The 11,403-nt window shown below is 43.5% G+C and overlaps 1 pseudogene; it reads right to left on the reverse strand.

Annotated features, from left to right (window-relative positions):
• Positions 1-1,470: 1,470 nt before the first annotated feature.
• LOC147974285 (putative disease resistance protein RGA4) lies at positions 1,471-9,446 on the reverse strand (annotated as a pseudogene).
• Between the last annotated feature and the right edge of the window lie 1,957 nt (positions 9,447-11,403).

Genomic DNA, 11,403 nt, shown 5'->3' on the forward strand with positions numbered 1-11,403 from the left:
GAAAAAAGATTAACTATATATATTACCTTGGGGTTGAAATTTGTCTCCATGTTTGTTTCCTTCCACGCATTGCAATCATAGTCCTGAGAAATCAAGAACAAGAGCCGCCTACATGCATCTTCATTCGACTCACTGCACTGTATTTGCATGCACAAGAACTGCAGCAGATTCAGTTTGATCATGGATATCAATCATTCTCGATTCTCTTACAGTAGGTTCTACGATTGATATGCATGCTCCTTCAGATTTCAGTGTTGACAAACACAGTAGAACAACTGAAGATTGCAATGTTCAGCCTCAGCGGCAACAGGGTGAATACACAGACACTGGGGCACAAGAAAAGTTCAGGAGTAGCTGTACAAATAGCATTACAAAGTGAATACACTGTCATATATTTTGACGAACTAACCAAGCAAATAGCGTCATGCACAGATCAAGCAAATAGTCGTCGATGTGTTTAAGGGGGGTGTACCGAAGAGGAAGTGCTCATATATTTCTGCCATGTTGACAAACTAAGAAAGCAAATAGCATAATGCACAGATCAACCATCGCATAGCTGTACTTAGTTTTCTACATTACACCAAATAAAATGCGGAAATATATAATTAGCTTTTGAACCATGTGATCCCTCCCAGGCTGGTCTCCAGTTCCATTTTCTACTATACATAACTAGCAACAGGAAATCATGTATGTTGTTGCCACCTTGATTTGTTATTCCTCCTTCCTTGGCCCATGAGTTCCTCATCGATTTTGTCTGGGTTTTCTGCATCCTCCACTTTTTCATCCGCAGACTCCATCAGGGCAGCAAAACGAGGCAGTCCATCTTCACCCTCTGACTAGAGAAATTTAACAACACCTGACAACTCCTGACAAGCAAAACAAATTTGCAGGCTCTAGCATTAGCGATGAACTATTATACTATGACAGAATCAACAAGAGAAGATGAAGAAAAACATAGTAACTACACCTGATGTTTGTCTCCATGTTGTAGGGCTCCCTTGTGTTGTTAGCTTTAATCTTGAAGTAGTGTTGCGTCAAGTGTGTAGCTGGTTCAAACTGCCATGTGCTTGACTAGATGCGTGTCAAGTTTGGTACGTAGTGATCAAGGTTGCCGTGTGTTTAGTAGTCCGGTTTGGACTATGCTAATTAATTAACTGGGTAAGTATCGATGTAAAGGACTAGTCCGTGATGGATAACTAGTTCGTATTGGAGAAGGAGTTGTGTCTAGTCGGTTAGCTAGCTTGGAGTCCTAGTCGTTGGTTGCTCTGGTTGGATGTGCATATATACATGACCGGGGCTGAGATATTTGTAACATCATGGTGGAGAAAACCAGAACAGAAATAAAGATGATAAGAGAGGCACGACACGTGCCTTTGGTAAAAGTTTTTGCGTGTGCGTGTTCATCATGATTTGATGTGATTGATCCTGTGGGCGAAATTCCAACATGTGTAAAATAGGTGATGGCTCTATTCATATTGGGAGTCGATGCCCAAAATAGCTGTAGGTATGAATATCTTGTATGCAAGGAGGAGGATAGAGGCTATCAAACACCTCCTCAATCATTCCTAGATCCTTCTCAGACACTCCATCTTTCATCAATTCATTGCTGACCCGTCTGCTCATGCAGTTCAGAGTCAGAATGTTGAGATTGACCTTTGCATCAAGCCTGACCTTTGTGGTTAAAGAGGCAGAAGATACATTCTTCAGACCCTCTAATCCAGGATCCTAAGGTTGGAAAGAGGCCCAAACTCTTCCAAACTAGACCAATTATCATCCATGTGGGCTCGAAACCCATAAAGTGTCCTCAGATTTGTTAAAGCACAAAATCCCCTCGGCATACTATGTATAGATGTCTCGTCAAGGTCATGAAATCTTAGTTCCCTTAAGTTTACAATGTTACTGGGAAGTTCCACAAAATTTTCACAACCTTCAAGGCTAATGTGTTGTAGGAATTTCATCTGGTTGATGTTCTCTGGTAGTCTATTTAACCCATTGCATTTTTGGTAGTCTATTTAACCCATTGCATTTTTTAATGCCAAATACCTCAAGTGTTTCAGCTTATACAAAGATTTAGCCAAGGCAACAAAGTTTGAGGATTCTATATGTAGCATCCGTAGGCTTGAAAAGGTTAACAATGAAGCATATGACCTTTAATGGCGGAGCTTGACAGCGATGTGGAGGGTGGGGGGGGGGGAGGGGGGGGAAAGTATACGTGTTTGGTGGGGCTGATGAGAATACTTTATTCTAATTTTGTCCCCCCCCCCCAAAAAAAAATTCCTTTAGGAATTTGTGTTGGGCTGAGGGGCGGGGGGCCACAGCCCCCTCAGCTATACACATAGCTCTGCCATTGATATCTGTATCTTGAAACTCCCAATTATCATTAACGATGTGAGTGATTTCTCCTCTTGTAAAGTTCTCCAGTCAAATGTATCTGATCCCAATCCTTCAGTTTCTACAAACAACCTAAGAAAACTTTGCAAACTAATTTTGTGGTAAACATTTTCTCCATTGTGAGTTATTATCGCGTCATCTCTAGCTAAAAGTTGAGCAAATGAGTGAACAACATCATGCATATTGTACATATCTACAGCAATGTCATCCGGATCGGGCTCTATAATGTAACGTAGTGTCAGTTCCTTGTAATACTCAAGTCCTGATTCTTCTAATCCATCTGAGTTTCCATGAACAAAACCTTCACTGACCCACATGCCGACAATTTCATACGATAGCATATCTTTCTTTTTAGGTTGAATTTAGAAATGGAGAAAACATTGTCTCAAAGAAGAGGGCAAGTCCTCATAGCTAAAAAATATTGCATAATTTAGCTCTTCTAGCATTTGGGATATTGACCATATAGCATCATTGAGAACCTTTTTGCAAGCACGTTGTTCTTTTTCCCTCTGGCATAGAAGCCCTCCCATCACTTTTACATCAAGTGTTAGACCATCACACATTTCTATAATCGGCAAGCCAATATCCTTTAGGATCTCAATCTCAGGTTCTTTGTTTATTGTTCCTGCAAGCCAATAGTACTTGCAAGGAGTTGGATATATAGTTAATAATAGACACATAACACATTAGCAGTAGCTAGTGCCCATGCTTTTTTTTACACATAAGCTAGATTGTTCCTAAAGTATACTATCAAAAGGTAATCCTGTCATATCTGAATTAAACTGCCAAAAAAGTGATATCATGGTCGATAGTTGTATGTGTATGTTGTAATCTTAAACTTACCTATAAATATAGTTCTTGAAATATATTGTGAACTTTGCATAATGCATCACATGTGTGTGGTTGACTGTTACTCACATGAGTGAATAGGTCTAATGGTAAATTGAAAGAAGCATCAAAAGTGCATGAAGTTTACTGTGTTGGACATACAAATCCCACTGCCTGTTACAGCAAATAGTACTAGTATATGCTATAGTATTCGTCGAACGGTGGTGGACAACCAATGAAGGTGGATTTAGGACAGGAAGCAAGTTAATCTGGTTGGAAGTAAACTAGTGCTAGATTATTAGATTATTATATATTAAGGGTAGTGAGAAGTTACTACTAGTAAGTAGGTATGCTCTCCTGCTTCTTAAGAAATGACCATGCATCTTCAGCACCTAATTTGTCAACATGGTGGTAGTGCACAGCTTTCATGCTTGGGGCTAGAGTGTCATGTCTTGTGGTCATAAGGGCTCTGCTGCCAGGGCTGCCGTAGCTAAAGGGGCCCCCTCAACAGTTTGTCCCATGCGTCGACACCCCACATGTCATCTAGTAAAAAGAAAAAAACTTCTTATCCCCGATGGTAATCTTGAGAGCACCAACAAGTAGGTTTCCGTCTCGAGCCCCACCACCTCCTGGCAGGTCTCCACCAACAGCTATGATATCCGTACTCAATAGCTCAACATCATTGAAATCCTGTGTGATGCTAAGCCATATCCTCTTAGTGAACATGCCTTTGATACCATCATCATTGCAGACCACAAACAATGGCGACCACCATGTGGCAATCACTTTTGTCACCAGGTGCCTCTCTTGTAAGCACCTCCATAAGCAGTGGTGATTCTATTAGGGGGGCTTCAATAGGCTTAAGCCTGCCATCTGAACATCATATTTCAACTAAATATACCACTTAGGAATTATATTGTGGTGCTTTACGTGCCACAAATGCAATGCGCTTGCTAATTAGGCTTATAAACTTATGTTTTGAGCCTACCCTTCGTCTTTCTGTCTTCGTAGGCCTCTAGCTTGATGAAAATGAAACTGTTGTGCCTCTTGCAAATAGCATCCAAAATTTGGTTGAGCAACTTGATGCGGGTGCCAATGTCGTGGGTGTGGACGGGATTTCACATGCAAAAGAACAGAGGGTTAAGGCACCCCCTATCCTTGGTTTGACCTTGCTCCATGGCCTTGAGCTGACATAGGTCAATGATGTCGTTGGTCAGGTACATGCCACGCTTCAGCTCCCCCACCCACCCCTATACACTCTCATTGGTGATGTTCCTCCTATCAGCATCAGCAAGGAAATTCTTGAGCTCCCCAAGCTTGATGCTCAGGTCTTTGATCCCGTCGGACGCGCCGATTAGCATGGCCACCTTTTCTCTGGCCAGGTCGGCAAGCATCTTGTTCCTCTGTATTACAAATGAACAGTCCCATGGTAACAGGAAGGACAATCAGAATTAGTCACTAGAGACTAGCAACAAATGGAAAGAAAGTGTGGCTCGCAAACTAGAAGACATTGCACACAAATTTGGCTTGAAATAAAACCTAGGCAGTATTACCTTGAACAAACACCAACAATTGAAACGGAAAGGCACATGATCATCTCTTTCAGAGAGGGAAAAATCGCTAGAGTAAGTGTGGTGTAGCAGGAATCAGCAAAGTACCTTTTTTAAAAACAGATAAATTTCATTTATTTAGCAACATCGTACATGTACAATTGTGCAGTTAAGCAGAGTAGTAAGAGCAGCTACAACTGCATTGAGGCAGGCTTCATTGCCTACTCCTAAGCATCTGAACCTGTAAGGTGTATTCTGAATTTTGAGAGCAAGCTTGGCATGATGATGAGCACAAAAATTATAGCCTCTGTTAATGTGGTAGACCCTTGTGATATCGAACGCCGAGGAACCTGCAATATGTGCGAGCTGAGGTCTGATTATCCAATGACCTGGATCTAAAATAAGGTCTTGAGAAACTACAGCTGACGCCAATGTCGCACAGTCTGTTAGGAAAGTGGCATATTGAAGATTGAGTAGCTGAGCAATCTGGGAAGCAAGCATCATGTTGAATGCTTCAGCCTGAATGGCCGACGCCAGTGGTGTCGAAGTGGCAGATATGCACAGCTGAGAGCAGCTTCTATAACCTGCAAACTAGATAAAAACTCCTATTCCTCCAATTGTCGGTCCCCCTTTAGGTCCTGGAGCCCAGGAAGCATCTGAAAATACTATGGGACCTGTAATGTTGGCCAGTCCATGATTGTTTTTCCTGGAGATTGTTAGAATAAATTCAGGGCATACTGTTGATCATTCGAGAACCAAGCAATCACACGTGCACGATACCGAGATTTGTTAACGAGGTTCACCGATATGGCTACATCCCCGGGGCTTGACTACGGGCGCTCCTCCCCGTGACACCGTCACAATACCGCACACCGGCCACCCGGGCGCCGGCACACGCCGCCGGCTCCCCCTTGCGCGCCTGTGCTCTTATGTTGGCATAAGTTACATCGTGTGTCTACCCCCGCTATATAAGAGAGGCCTAGGATACAAGTGTCCTACTAGGACACGACTCCACATCCTATGTAAACACAATACAACTATAAGTCCAACTGTAACCTACCTTGTACACTATATTCGACACAACTCCAACAAACTCCACCTTGGCAATATACTCCACCACCTTGAATTTGTCCATGCATCAAACTTCCATGTACATTGAACTTGAGTTTATCCCATGAGAACCACTGCTACTCCAAAGACTCCATGTCACTCCACCTACAACTTGTAGTCCCTTCTTTTCTTGACCACAGTCAACACTCGAGCAAAATTAAGTTCCTTGTTACTCTAGTTTGTGCTCCCAACTTCCAGAGTATCAGTTCAACACCATCAAACACCAATCACTGACCTGCGTGAAAGTGAACAACTCACATATTGGGTGTCACACACAAGAGTTATCTGAACTCAACATCACCGCTCCTTTCTTGACCGCCTGTCTGAAACTTCAAGGAATTTCACCGTTGCTTGTAGTCATCCCGAGTCAAATTCACAGTTGTCTCACCACATGTATGACCACCGGAGCCCTGGCCCGTCTCCATGTCCCGTGCATACCGCACGCCTCGCCGCTATTACTGCGTCGAGCCTCCGCTGTCCCGGTCGAGTCACAAGGGTCGCAAACCCACACCACTCAAACCCCCACTGCAGAGTACCACCGATCATCACCGACCGATGACGAGTTTTACGCTTCCATCAGACCACTGGGCTCCAGTCCGAACTACGTGTCCCTCGCTTTTCCATCGCTGAATAGCCTTCGACTCCCTGTCGACTTACGACATAGCCTCTCAATCCAGCTCCACCTTCAACATGACTCCATGGTAGATGATCAGTCCACCCCTGCGCCGCATCGACTTCAAGCTCCGTGTATACACCACCTTGAATCAATCCCGCGCGATAGTCTTGTCGAAGCCACACAAGCCCTTAGGCATGTGCCATGTGTTTCCACGACTCAGAAGTCGGTCACCATCAGCATCACGCTCCTATGTCATCGTCGTCGATCCCACCACCGTCTTCTGTACCAACCGACTTGCGTCTATCCGTCAGAATGTCCAGTCCAACCCAGCCGAACTCGTTCGACTGTACGACACACTCAAGGCTCTCAAATCGTCTTCGGCGAATTTCCATCCATCAGATGATAATTCCATCTTAGCTCATGACTTCCCCCAACGCCTTCAAGCATCTCTGTTGTGTCAACAAATCTTTCATCCATGTCGGCCATAACCCAAGGTTTCCAGTTCCTGAACTTCTTCACCTCAAACCTGATGCCTGATGACGCCATGCTTCTTCATACGGCTGACCCTGCGAAAAATTATCTGAGCTTTGCACGCGATGCCCAAAATATGCAAACTGAACCTCCGGTCCTCTGTGTACTACTAGCAATTCCAACCAAAAAAACTCTTCTAGTCTTCACGTGTATAGCAACTTTGATCTTGGTCAACTTCCCAATGCTAGCGAACTTGTCTGCCAAAACGCCTGCTAATTCCGATGTACGTGTATGTCTTGATAGACTATTTCCCTTGCCGATTCGATTTTCCTCTTTGTATCACATGAGGACTCGGTCCTCTTTTTGTCTTCAACAAATCTCTCGTAGATCGCTAACGCATCCATCTAGGCCTTCCTCCGCATGTACGTGCCACGCGTGCCTGCAGCGTGTGCAGCTTCCGCCACCTGGGCCACTGCCCACGCACGTGCCTTGTCCCGCGCCTTGGGCTTCCGCAATCAGCACCCGTCAATCGATCGACCTGCTGTCCGCCTGCCCGTACGCGATGTGCCGCTGCTGATCGATCGAATCCGTGACCGCCAGCCCTGCGAACCAGCACATGCTGTGGTTCCGCGTGTCCGCCGCCGCGTAGAACTTCTGCATGCTTCTGCCAATCTCGTCGAGAACCACGCCACAGCCGGCTGCATATTCAACTCGATCCTTCCTCTAAATCAACGATCCACAGCCTCCGAATAACCTAGCTCTGATACCACTTGTTAGAATAAATCTGAGGGACACGACTCCATATCCTATGTAAACACAATACAACTACAAGTCCAACTGTAACCTACCTTGTACACTATATTCGACACAACTCCAACAGAGATGGCAGCACACTGTGAGTAAGAACAGCTCCTGTTTGCCCTGCGCTGCTAGCCTGAGACGTATTTGTTGCCTCAAAATTTGCACCTTGCATGATTGCTGCTGCAGCTGCATGTACCTGAGAAGGAGTGTGGAATTTCCTGCAAAAAACGTGCGTCGTTCCGAAATTTCCAAATGCACCACAGAAAAGTATATAGTGATGTTATATTTATTTGTGGGTGATTGGAAGTAATCAAAGCTTTGATCAAATTTGGAATTGAGTGATTATGATGGGCTAATAATTCAGTTTTTATGAACAATGGAAAACTATACCAAGCTGCTTTAGCAAAAGGACATAAAAAGGAAAGATTCATTTCATCTTCAACATTTCCACAGGTAGAACAATTTTCACTGATATACTTAGAATACTTACCTGCCCTTTTACCTATAGCTAATGTGTTGCAAAGAAGCCTCCACGCAAAAGTCCGAACTCTTGGCGCTATGTTCTTCTAATTTGCACCTTGAACTGACTGGAAAGATGAGAGACGGATATTGTTGTAGGGCAAAAGCTACTCCCTCTGTCCTATAATATAAGACCGTTTTTGACACTACACTAGAACCAAAAACGTTCTTACATTATTGGACGGAGGGAGTAGATATATATCCCTCTTAAGTAGTTGCAGGGTTCAGTGGCTTGAGATGGAACTGAAAACAAGAGATGCAAACAAAATTAGTCCTCTATATTACTACCTTTCACACATCAACAATCACATGCTGAAAATGGAAAAGAAGGATAGTCATGTAGATACAGTCAGCAGAGACTACCAACAATTCCTTGTAACGGAAAAGTGTGTCTTGCACACAAAAGAAAGCTTCCAAAAGAAAGACTGAGCTTAATTTGTACTGCACAGATCAAAATCAAAGCTATGTGCTAAACAAATCATGGCCTTTCTACTATGCAAACCAAAGCTCCAAAGACCTTTCACAAATAGAAATCAGATGCTCCAAATACCCAAATCTTCCAGTAGTTGCCTGAGCTGCTGCTGAACAGAATCAGTCCTGTTTATGAGGACCTTGCACAACATCAAACCTACTACATGGGAATAACCATGCAACATCGGTGTTGAACAAAGGCCTTCCTTCAAACTTGAACCTACCGTCACAATGCATCTAACTTCTACAAAATATGTTCCAATTAACCTCACCTTCCAAGCTACATCAACTAGCTAAGAGCATGTTACGCACGTAGCAACTATGCAGGAAAAGAAAAAGCTTCAATCTAATTAAACTACGAATTTTGCCTTGATATGCTATAAATGCCAAACTATGGGTTGTATCTATGGCTTGTTTGGCCGACAATAAATGTCGGGCTTAACAGAACCAGCGCCGCACAAAGAGGTGCAGCCGCTGATGAGGCTCCCATTCCCCCTTAGCATTGCCTTCACATTGCAGCCCGTGACGATGAGCTCGTTGTATCCCGGTTCCAGGAAGTATGACAACCCACCGCTGGTCTCAGCGCCACCGAGGCTCCACTGGCCGGACCAGCCGCCCATGTTTACAGACTGCACTGTGTGGATCCTGATGGTGCTGTCGTTGAGGGAGATGTCGACGACCTCAAGCATGCCGGCATGACCGTCACCAGAGCAGAAGCCTTGGGACATTACTACTTCCGTGGTCGCAGGTGAGCTTGAACCCCGGCGACCGGTAGCAACGGGCCGGGCCCATCCCAAACGGGTAAGGCACGGTCACGTTGCCACAGGTGGTGTTGCAGTTTGGCATCCCTATCATCGTTGGTGGATCACCGGTGGCGGCGACCGCTGGCACCGTGATCAGCAGCAGCATCATCATGGCAATGGATGCCCAGCTGGTTAGCATCACGGTGGGAGTACGGGGATAGATCATGTCTCTCTACTCAATGTGCTTGTGTGGTGAGGTTATTTAAGCGTGTGTACCGCTGAATATATAGGGTTGTGCTTTACTAACACTCGATCGATAAAACGGGTCATCTGGTACCAAACAAAAGAAACGTCTAGTGGACAACACTAGCGGACAAAGCATCCAACTTTTTCCTCTCCCAAAAACCATCGAATTTATATTTATGGGGAATAGCAAAATAACATAATTTCCTGCAGTCCTCCAATTACAGTGTAGTTCTTTTAAAAAAGTTGCTCAAATTTCATAAGTGTGTGATGTCCTAATTTTGGAAATTCAAAATTTTGCAACTGAAGTTTCAATAATTTCGAAACATATCTTGCATGTAGTTTGGTGACATTGATCGGGAACAAACTCAGTAATGCTCACTCTTTCCTTCAAAATATGCTCACCCCACTAATTATTACTAGTCAAATCTTAGTCTAGTAAGAATAAAATTCCCTGAAAAAAGAGACCAAGACAAACTATATAAGTATTTTTGGAAAAGGAAACTATATATGTATACCCAGAAAAAAGTGAAAATGATGATCAACTCTTTATTTCAGAGGAGAACTTGGTTATGCAAGGCTGAACTTTGCCCGACACTAGTTACAAAAAATTGCCGGAGTCATGAGCTTCTATTCTTTCCGTGATATCATTTCTCTGTGCCATTTTATGCGATTTATGAGAGAGGTGGGCTACCAATTTCATCCTCTTCACAGTCGCAAGAAATATATGTGGGCCCTTCCCATGCTGGACTTGAGTGACGAGCAATCATGAGTAGTATCTATGATCAAAGACTCAATCATATTACAAGAAAAAGTTTTAATCATATTACAAGAAAAAGTTTCAATCATATTACAAGGGAAGATCAGTCTGTCTTGAGATGGACCGACCGATATTGCAGACGGTACTATCTCTATGATCAAAATTTGATTGCTAAGAGACCGTTCATTTTAGCCCTGAACTGCAGACAACAGCGAAAAACTTTACTCATGTGTTTGTCCTCCGACTGGAGACCTCGATACCAACATTGTCTGTTTGAAAGCTAGATGCTCCTGTAATGGAATTCAAAAGCATTATTGATTGGTATGATGACTCTTGATAACACGACAACAATATTTTGGTACTACCTCCGCACCGGTACAGAGGGAGTATATATATTATTACCCGTGCTCTAGAAGATGCATTAGACATTTAAGGCTAGTATCATGCATGCCAACTGGACAATTTTGATGAGGTGTCATAGCATTAAATGAAGAAAGAGAGGATGTAGTATCATATCATGATACCGTATCATATTAAATGCTATGCTACTTTGTGTCATGCATGTCAATTAATAGAGTACTACATGATACTAATATATGACTATGCATTAGGGAGGTAGTATCATATACTAGTATCATGCATAATACTAGTATATGATACTCCCCATTACAACTAGCCTTAGACATCACAGTGGTGTATCATAGCATAGTATCACGCAACCCCATTTAATGTATGCTTGGCATATTGATGACATGACATAACATTAACTGATGAAAGATAATGCATCAGTATCATATCATTTTTTCGCCAGTAGGGGGTGGTGCAGCCATCTGTGACACACGGAGGACAGGCGGCAGCAAGGGTGGGGAACAAGACTTTTTTTTCCACCACCGATGGGTG

The sequence above is a fragment of the Triticum urartu genome, chromosome 4A (assembly GCF_056163025.1).
Source record: "Triticum urartu cultivar PI428250 chromosome 4A, HENAU_Tu73, whole genome shotgun sequence".
Taxonomy (NCBI): Eukaryota; Viridiplantae; Streptophyta; class Magnoliopsida; order Poales; family Poaceae; genus Triticum; species Triticum urartu.